The 9652-nt window shown below is 54.5% G+C and overlaps 1 protein-coding gene across 2 annotated transcripts in view; it reads left to right on the top strand.

Annotated features, from left to right (window-relative positions):
- Nucleotides 1-7337: 7337 nt before the first annotated feature.
- Nucleotides 7338-9652, top strand: part of ttll9 (tubulin tyrosine ligase-like family, member 9) — a 120816-nt gene continuing 118501 nt past the window's right edge. Inside the window, exons 1-2 of one of the 2 annotated variants that reach the window (XM_078236335.1) lie at nt 7338-7465; nt 8884-8924. The gene's annotated coding sequence lies outside the window, so the exon portion shown is untranslated. The remainder of the gene's footprint in view (nt 7466-8883; nt 8925-9652) is intronic. The other variant, XM_078236336.1, reaches the window with a different exon arrangement.

A 9652-nucleotide genomic window follows, 5' to 3' on the forward strand; every position in this document is an offset into this window, starting at 1 on the left:
AGGGGGAGTCAGTTTAGAACAGAGTTGAGGAGCAACTTCTTCTCTCAGAGGGTAGTGAATCTCTGGAATTCTCTGCCCATTGAAGCAGTGGAGGCTGCCTCGTTAAATATGTTTAAGTCACAGGTAGATAGATTTCTGATCAATAAGGGAATTAAGGGTTATGGGGAGCGGGCGGGTAAGTGGAACTAAACCACTATCAGATCAGCCATGATCTTATTGAATGGCGGGGCAGGCTCGAGGGGCTAGATGGCCTACTCCTGCTCCTATTTCTTATGTTCTTTTGGATTGAGGCAACAGGTTTTAACTCCCTGCTGCTCACTTTCCATTGGGCAAAACTCCATTCTCTCAATAAGGGGTTTGCATCCATGAAACCCATTGGGAAATTTATTGACAATTCCCTGTGCCCTTCGTGGCCATCATAGCAGTCATGAACCAGTGAGCCTAACATCGGTACCAGGCCAGTGAGCCTAACATCGGTACCAGACCAGTGAGCCTAACATCGGTACCAGACCAGTGAGCCTAACATCGGTACCAGGCCAGTGAGCCTAACATCGGTACCGGACCAGTGAGCCTAACATCGGTACCAGACCAGTGAGCCTAACATCGGTACCGGACCAGTGAGCCTAACATCGGTACCAGGCCAGTGAGCCTAACATCGGTACCAGGCCAGTGAGCCTAACGTCGGTACCAGACCAGTGAGCCTAACATCGGTACCAGACCAGTGAGTCTAACATCGGTACCAGACCAGTGAGCCTAACATCGGTACCAGACCAGTGAGCCTAACATCGGTACCAGACCAGTGAGCCTAACATCGGTACTAGGCCAGTGAGCCTAACATCGGTACCAGACCAGTGAGCCTAACATCGGTACCAGACCAGTGAGCCTAACGTCGGTACCAGACCAGTGAGCCTAACATCGGTACCAGACCAGTGAGCCTAACATCGGTACCAGACCAGTGAGCCTAACATCGGTACCAGACCAGTGAGCCTAACATCGGTACCGGACCAGTGAGCCTAACATCGGTACCGGACCAGTGAGCCTAACATCGGTTCCAGGCCAGTGAGCCTAACGTCGGTACCAGACCAGTGAGCCTAACATCGGTACCAGACCAGTGAGCCTAACATCGGTACCAGACCAGTGAGCCTAACATCGGTACCAGACCAGTGAGCCTAACATCGGTACCAGACCAGTGAGCCTAACATCGGTACCAGACCAGTGAGCCTAACGTCGGTACCAGACCAGTGAGCCTAACGTCGGTACCAGACCAGTGAGCCTAACATCGGTACCAGACCAGTGAGCCTAACATCGGTACCAGACCAGTGAGCCTAACATCGGTACCAGACCAGTGAGCCTAACATCGGTACCGGACCAGTGAGCCTAACATCGGTACCGGACCAGTGAGCCTAACATCGGTACCAGGCCAGTGAGCCTAACGTCGGTACCAGACCAGTGAGCCTAACATCGGTACCAGACCAGTGAGCCTAACATCGGTACCAGACCAGTGAGCCTAACATCGGTACCAGACCAGTGAGCCTAACATCGGTACCAGACCAGTGAGCCTAACATCGGTACCAGACCAGTGAGCCTAACGTCGGTACCAGACCAGTGAGCCTAACATCGGTACCAGACCAGTGAGCCTAACGTCGGTACCAGACCAGTGAGCCTAACATCGGTACCAGACCAGTGAGCCTAACATCGGTACCAGACCAGTGAGCCTAACATCGGTACCAGACCAGTGAGCCTAACATCGGTACCGGACCAGTGAGCCTAACATCGGTACCGGACCAGTGAGCCTAACATCGGTACCAGGCCAGTGAGCCTAACGTCGGTACCAGACCAGTGAGCCTAACGTCGGTACCGGAGCCTAACGTCGGTACCAGACCAGTGAGGCTAACATCGGTACCAGACCAGTGAGCCTAACATCGGTACCAGACCAGTGAGGCTAACATCGGTACCAGACCAGTGAGCCTAACATCGGTACCAGACCAGTGAGGCTAACATCGGTACCAGACCAGTGAGCCTAACATCGGTACCAGACCAGTGAGCCTAACATCGGTACCAGACCAGTGAGCCTAACATCGGTACCGGACCAGTGAGCCTAACATCGGTACCGGAGCCTAACATCGGTACCAGACCAGTGAGGCTAACATCGGTACTGGGGAAGTTGCTAGAGTCTATTATCAGAATTTCATTTGGAAGGCAGTGGTATAATCAGACAATCTACAAGATACCAGAGTCCCCCAAAGTAGATCCCAGTTTTAAAAGCATGAAACCATCTAATTATGGTTTGACCACGGTCCCAAAGAAAATTAACATAACTTCCTTGCCTTTGAAATCTATTTCTCTAGAATTGTAACTCAGTGCTTTGTTTACATTTGATATCTTTGTTAACCTGCATTTCTATATTTAATTATTTGTGTCTGTGCCCCTTGACTTCTTTGACTTCAACATTGGCTCAGAACTTCATCATTTGACTTGAAGCCACAAGATTTGAAGTCAAAGGGTCCCTTTGGTCGCGGCTGGTGTCCCATCTTAATTTTTATGGGTCGACCAGGGTTGTGTTGCGCGCACGTCACGCATCGGTGACAGTGTTGGGCTATGTCTCTTCCCATTCCTTTCCACCACCATTCCTTTCCTATACTAGTTATCATGGCCTCTCTACCCGCATGTGAGAGTCCATGGTGTAGTTCCAATAGGGTGTTTTGTATGCACTCTGGTGCTATTACCTTATCTTCCCATCTCCAAATGTTATCAGTCCCTTTGACCGCTCCCTGTGCTTCCCACTTTTCCTTTTCCTCTTTCAAGGTATCCTCATGTAAGTCCCAAATATCTATTTCGTCTGTCTGTTCTGTTGCTGCTATTGGCAGCTCGCCAATTGTCTCCTGTCCTGTGCTGCTCTATCTGTGGCTTGGTTCCCTTTGAAATTTAACCATTTTGTGTGTCAGGTAACCATTTCTTTAATTTCCCCACAACAGGATCAACTGAGCTGATATTGCATTGTTCACCTACATTATTGTAAATATAAGATTACATTTGGAATATTGTGTGCAGTTCTGGTCACCTCACTATAAGAAGGATGTGGAAGCATTGGAGAGAGTGCAGCGGAGATTTACCAGGATGCTGCCTGGTTTGGAGGGTAGGTCTTATGAGGAAAGGTTGAGGGAGCTAGGGCTTTTCTCTTTAGAGCGGAGGAGGATGAGAGGTAACTTAATAGAGGTTTATAAGATGATGAGGGGGATAAATAGAGTGAACGTTCAGAGACTATTTCCTCGGGTGAATGTAGCTGTTACTAGGGGGCATAACTATATGGTTCATGGTGGGAGATATAGGAGGGATGTACGAGGTAGGTTCTTTACTCAGAGAGTGGTTGGGGTGTGGAATGGACTGCCTGCTGTGATAGTGGAGTCAGACACTTTAGAAAATTTCAAGCGATTATTGGATAGGCACATGGAGCACACCAGAATGATAGGGAGTGGGATAGCTTGAGCTTGGCTTTGGACAAAGCTCGGCACAACATCGAGGGCCGAAGGACCTGTACTGTGCTGTACTGTTCTATGTTCTATGTAAAGTCAGCATGGATTTACAAAAGGGAAATCATGCTTGACGAACCAATTTGAATTTTATGAGGATGTAACTAATAGAGTTGACCGAGGAGAACCAGTGGATGTGGTTTATTTAGACTTTCAGAATGCTTTCGACAAGGTCTCACATAACAGACTACTTTGTAAAGTTAAAGCACATGGGATTGCAGGCAATGTCTTGAGATGGATAGAAAACTGGTTAGCAGTTAGGAAGCAAAGAGTTGGCATAAATGGGTCTTTTTCTGATTGGCAGTCAGTGATTAATGGGGTTCCCAAGGGATCTGTGCTAGGATCCCAACTGTTCACATTATATATTAATGATTTGGAAGAGGGAACTGAATGTATTATCTCCAAATTTGCAAATGAAACAAAATTGGGTGGGAGGGTGAGCTGTGAGGAGGATGCAGAGATGCTTCAGTGTGACTTGGACAGGCTGTGTGTGTGGGCATCTGCATGACAGATGCAGTATAATGTGGATAAATGTGAGATTATCCACTTTGACAGCAATAATAGGACAACAGATTATTATTTGAATGGGTGTAAATTGAGAGAGGTGGATACGCAATGAGACCTTGGAGTCCTTGTGCACCAGTTGCTGAAAGTAAGCACGCAGGTACAGCAGTCAGTAAAGGCAGCAAATGGAATGTTGGCCTTCATAGCGAGAGGATTTGAGTATAGGGATGGGGATGTTTTGCTGCAATTGTTTAGGGCGTTGGTGAGGCCACACTTGTGCAGTTTTGGTGTCCTTATCTGAGGAAGGATGTCCTTGCTAAAGAGGGAGTACAACAAAGGTTTACCAGGCTGATTCCTGGGATGGCAGATCTGTCATATGAGGAGAGATTAGGATTATAGTCACTGGAGTTTAGAAGAGTGAGAGGGGATCTCATAGAAATTTACAAAATTCTAACAGGATTAGACAAGGTAGATTCAGAAAGAATGTTCCCAATGGCGAAGGGGTCCAGAACTAGGGGATCATAGTTTGAGGATAAGGGGTAAACTTTTTAGAACGAAGGTGAGGAGAAATTTCTTCACCCAGAGGGTAGTAAATGTGTGCAATTTACTACCACAGAATGTCATTGAGGCCAAAATGTTGTCTGATTTCAAGAAGAAATTAGATATAGCTCTTAGGGCTAAAGGGATCAAGGGTTATGGGAGGAAAGGGGGATCAGGATATTGAATTCGATGACCAGCCCCATGACCAAAATGAATGGCGGAGCAGGCTCGAGGGGCCGAATGGCCCACTCCTGCTTCTTGCTTTTATGAAAGTTTGGCAGGCTAGACAGAAAGCTTTGGTAGGCAAACTCAGGCCTGCAAGCTATATGTTGGATAACGCTGCTTTGATTCTGTACTGACCTATTACACAGTACGATCCCATTCTGTATTGTCTAATGAAACAGTGCGATACCATTCTGGACAGACCATTACATAGTACGATCCCATTCTGGACAAACCATTACACAGTGTGATCCCATTCTGTACTGACCATTACACAGTGCGATCCCATTCTATATTGTCTAATTGAACAGTACGATCCCATTCTGTACTGACCATTACACATTATGATCCCACCCTGGACAGACCATGACACAGTATGATCCCATTCTGGACAAACCATTACACAGCATGATCCCATTCTCTGCCCTGCCGTTACACAGTATGATCCCATTCTCTGCTGTGCCATTACACAGTATGATCCCATTCTCTGCTGTGCCATTACACAGTATGATCCCATTCTCTGCCCTGCCGTTACACAGTATGATCCCATTCTCTGCTGTGCCATTACACTGTATGATTCCATTCTCATGATTTTCATAAAGTGTCTGAAAGAGCAGGCATTTGCACAGTCAATCCCACATTTTTATCAGTTTCAATTCAAGCTCTGCAAAAATCAGATTCATCTTTTAACTAAGAAGTTGTGAAATCAGGACTTCAAATAAAACTCACACTACTTTTCTCCTGCCCATTTCACCTCTCACAGACTCACAAACTCTCCCTCCCCACAGATCCCCAAACCAATTATAACATCGCCTTTCCTCCAAAATACAACTTGGCCCTCAGACAATCATTCTCCCTGCAAGTCTACAACCCGAGCTTTCCCCCTCACACACTCTCCACCCCCCTATCCCTCACACTCATAAAACCACTCACCTGATCACCTGGGGTCTTCAAGGCAGCCGCCTGCCTCACTCCTCATCTCCTCGTGGCTAAGGCTTGGTTTGGGGCCTAAAGCCTCACTTTTGTTAGCCTGCCCTCAGACCTGGGTCAATTCGCCAGCTCACCTCTCCTCCTTGGCGGCTGATCACCTTGTGGTGACTTTCGGCACCTTGCTGCTGCTGGCCTGCCCTGGGTCGAATCACAAACTTGCTCACATGTCGCAAAAACAGTAAAACCTCAGCAGGGTCTGCCTCCTCCTTCTCTCCTCTCTTCGTTCCTCACACACCTCAAGATAAAGGTTCATAAAGTATTTTCCCGCTCTTTCAAACTTCAAACAATCATAAATAAGAATATAAGAATCAGATTCTAATTTTGCTCAATGTGCCTATCAGTAAATGCAGAGTAATCTGGCTCTGATTGGATGCCCAGTTCACCAGCCGACAAATACATCGCTTTTGGTCAGGACCCAGTGTGGTACATTGTGTTACGTTGCAAATTCACCTCTGCACTGGTCAGCCTGTCCCCAAATCAAGAGTTTCAGACCATTGTCCAGACCGGCTGTGCTGGGGACCAAGCAGGACCAAGCTGGCTGTGCTGGGGTCCAGGCAGGACCAAGCTGGCTGTGCTGCAGGACCAGGCTGGCTGTGCTGGTGGTCCAGGCCGGCTGTGCTGGGGGTCCAGGCCGGCTGTGCTGGGGGTCCAGGCGGGACCAGACTGGCTGTGCTGGGGGTCCAGGTGGGAACAGGCCGGCCGTGCTGGGGATTGGGCCGGCCGTGCTGGGGACCGGGCCGGCTGTGCTGGGGATTGGGCCGGCCGTGCTGGGAACCGGGCCGGCCGTGCTGGGAACCGGGCCGGCCGTGCTGGGGACTGGGCCGGCCGTGCTGGGGATTGGGGCGGCCGTGCTGGGGATTGGGGCGGCTGTGCTGGGGACCAGGCGAGAACAGGCTGGCCGTGCTGGGGTCCAGGTTGGTGTGCTGGGGTCCAGGCCGGCTGTGCTGGGGTCCAGGAAGGACCAGGCTGGCTGTGCTGGGGTCCAGGTGGGAACAGGCTGGCTGTGCTAGGGTCCAGGTGGGAACAGGCTGGCTGTGCTAGGGTCCAGGTGGGAACAGGCTGGCTGTGCTAGGGTCCAGGCTGGCCGTGCTGGGGTCCAGGCGGGAACAGGCTGGCCGTGCTGGGGTCCAGGCGGGAACAGGCTGGCCGTGCTGGGGTCCAGGCGGGAACAGGCTGGCCATGCTGGGGTCCAAGCGGGAACAGGCTGGCTGTGCTGGGGTCCAGGTGGGAACAGGCTGGCTGTGCTGGGGTCCAGGTGGGTCCAGGCTGGCCGTGCTGGGGTCCAAGCCCAGTCCCTCACAGTTTCACTCCCCTCCCCACCACTCCACATCCTTCTTGTCTTTCCTCATCTCACTGCTCCAACAATGCTTCAAACCTGTTACACCTCTTTTTCCGCCCTGTTAACTCTCTCAGCAGATGTGGAGAATTGGTTTCATTGTTTATTTAACTTTTTGTTCAGTTTGGAGAGGAAACTCCAGTGGGACTCCCAATACAGTAAACGTTTGCGTCGTACTGCGCAATCGCAGTTGACGGATCCGGCCAGTTCGCACTGCGCAGTCGCAGTTCATGGCCCGACAGAAAGCACGCACGCTGAAGCGACTTTCGGAGCCGTTGGCATGGTAACCGCGAGCGGGCCATCCCAACACCGGAGTGAAGGCAGCAATATGAACCGTGGCAAGGTCAGGGGACAGAGGGGCAGGGCTCGGGGTTTAGCTCCCTCCTCCCCAACCTCCCTCTTCACCCCTCTCTCCCTCCCCTCCCCCCCTCCCCCGGACCAACAGCCCATCCCATTCTCCCTTCCTCATTCCCATCCCCATTCGCCCCCCCTCCCCCATTCGTCCCCCATTCGCCCCACCTCCCGCATTCGCCCCCTACCCCATTCCCCCCGCGTCGCCCCCTTACCCCCACGTCGCCCCCTTCACCCCGCGTCGCCCCTTTCACCCCGCGTTGCCCCCTTACCCCGCATCACCCCCTGCCCCCCACGCCCACCCCCCTGCCCCCAGCACCACCCCCCCTGCCCCCCGCGCCACCACCCCTGCCCCCTGCGCCGCCCCCACTGCCCCCGTGACGCCCCCCCCTGCCCCCGGGCCCGCCCCCTGTGCCCGCCAGGCCGCCCCCCTGCCCCCCGCGCTGCCCCCCCTGCCCCCCGCACCGCCCCGCTTCCCCCCGCGCCGCCCGCACCGCCCCCGCTTCCCCCCGCGCTGCCCCCCCCTGCCCCGCACCGCCCCCGCTTCCCCCCGCGCCGCCCCCTGCCCCCCGCTGCCCGCGGCGCTGCCCCCCGCGCTGCACCTCGTGCTCCCCGTGCTCCCCCCCCGTGCACCCTGCGCGCCCCCGCGGTGCCCCCCGTGCCACCCCCTGTGCCCCGGTGCCACCACCCCTGCCCCCTGCCCCCCGCGCCGCCCCCCCTGCCCCCCGCGCCGCCCCCCCTGCGCCGACCCCCCTGCCCCGCGCGCCGACCCCCTGCCCCCGCGCCACCACCCTGCCCCCGCGCCACCCCCCTGCCCCCGCGCCGCCCACCCTGCCCCCCGCGCCGCCCCCCCTGCCCCCCGCGCCGCCCCCCCTGCCCCCGCGCCGCCCCCTGCCCCCCGCGCGCCCCCCTGCCCCCCGCGGGCCCCCCTGCCCCCCGCGCCGCCCCCCCTGCCCCCCGCACCGCCCCCCCTGCGCCGCCCCCCTGCCCCCCGCCCCCTCTGCCCCCCGCCCCCTCATTCCCCCCATTTCCCCCCCTCCCCCTTCCTTCCTCTTCCCCCCCTTCCCCACCACCTCCCCCTTCCCCACCACCTCCCCCCTTCCCCCCCTTCTGTCCCCTTCCCCCCCTTCCACCCTTAACCCTTCCCCTTCCCCCCGCATCACCTCCCCTCCCCCATTCTCCCCTTCCCCCCCTTCCCCCCTTCCCCCCCTTCCCCCCTTCCCCCCCTTCCCCCCTTCCCCTCCTTCCCCCCCTTCCCCCCTTCCCCCCCCTTCCCCCCCCTTCCGCCCCCCTTCGCCCCCCCTTCCGCCCCCGCGTCCCCCCTTCCCCCCCACATCCCCCCTGCGTCCCCCCTTCCCCAGTTCTGCCGCTTTGTAAACTGTCCAGTAAGTGACCTGTTTTTCTCCACAGGGAGTTGGGAACAAAGGCCATCAAGTAATGTGAAGCAGAGGGTGAGTTGTTGAATGAGTGACAGTCGGTGAGCAGGTGCTGTCAGGCAGGGGTGGGGCAGCGGTGCTGTCAGTGAGGGGGACGTGCTCTCAGGCCGTGGGGGCGAGTGGTGCTGTTGTCCAGCTTACTGGCTCAGTGATCTGTCTGTGTGAATGGAGGGGACTCGGGGATCTCATTTTCACACTGGACAATGTGCGAACAACAGTCACTGGAGAAATAAGACCAACCTCTTCCCTGTATTCACCCACAATAGCAAGTGGCCAATCTCCTGATAGCCACGTTCCGCACACATGAGGACGGCCAAACACCGGGATGTTGGATTTATGTCACTTTATCAGTAACCCCCACAGCTTGCCTCCTGGTCTTCCAGAATCTCACTAGCTGTTCTGTCTGGAGACAATACACATCTCTTTAACCTGTGTTTAATGCTCCCTCCACCCACATTGTCTGTACCTTTAAGACCTGGCTGGCTTTAGGGATTCGCATTCTAATCAGTATTCTGTAACTTGATTTCGTGTCTGTGCACTGTTTGAGAGCACATTTCCACTCCAGCTGACGAAGGAGCAGCGCTCCGAAAGCTTATGGTATTTGCTACCAAATAAACCTGTTGGACTTTAACCTGGTGTTGTGAGACTTCTTACTGTCTTCACCCACAACCTTCCCCTTTTTCCACCCCTGATCCGTCCCTCACCACCACCTTATCCTCCCCTCCTCCCCCACACATCCTCCC

This window comes from Mustelus asterias, chromosome 20, assembly GCF_964213995.1.
Source record: "Mustelus asterias chromosome 20, sMusAst1.hap1.1, whole genome shotgun sequence".
Taxonomy (NCBI): domain Eukaryota; kingdom Metazoa; phylum Chordata; class Chondrichthyes; order Carcharhiniformes; family Triakidae; genus Mustelus; species Mustelus asterias.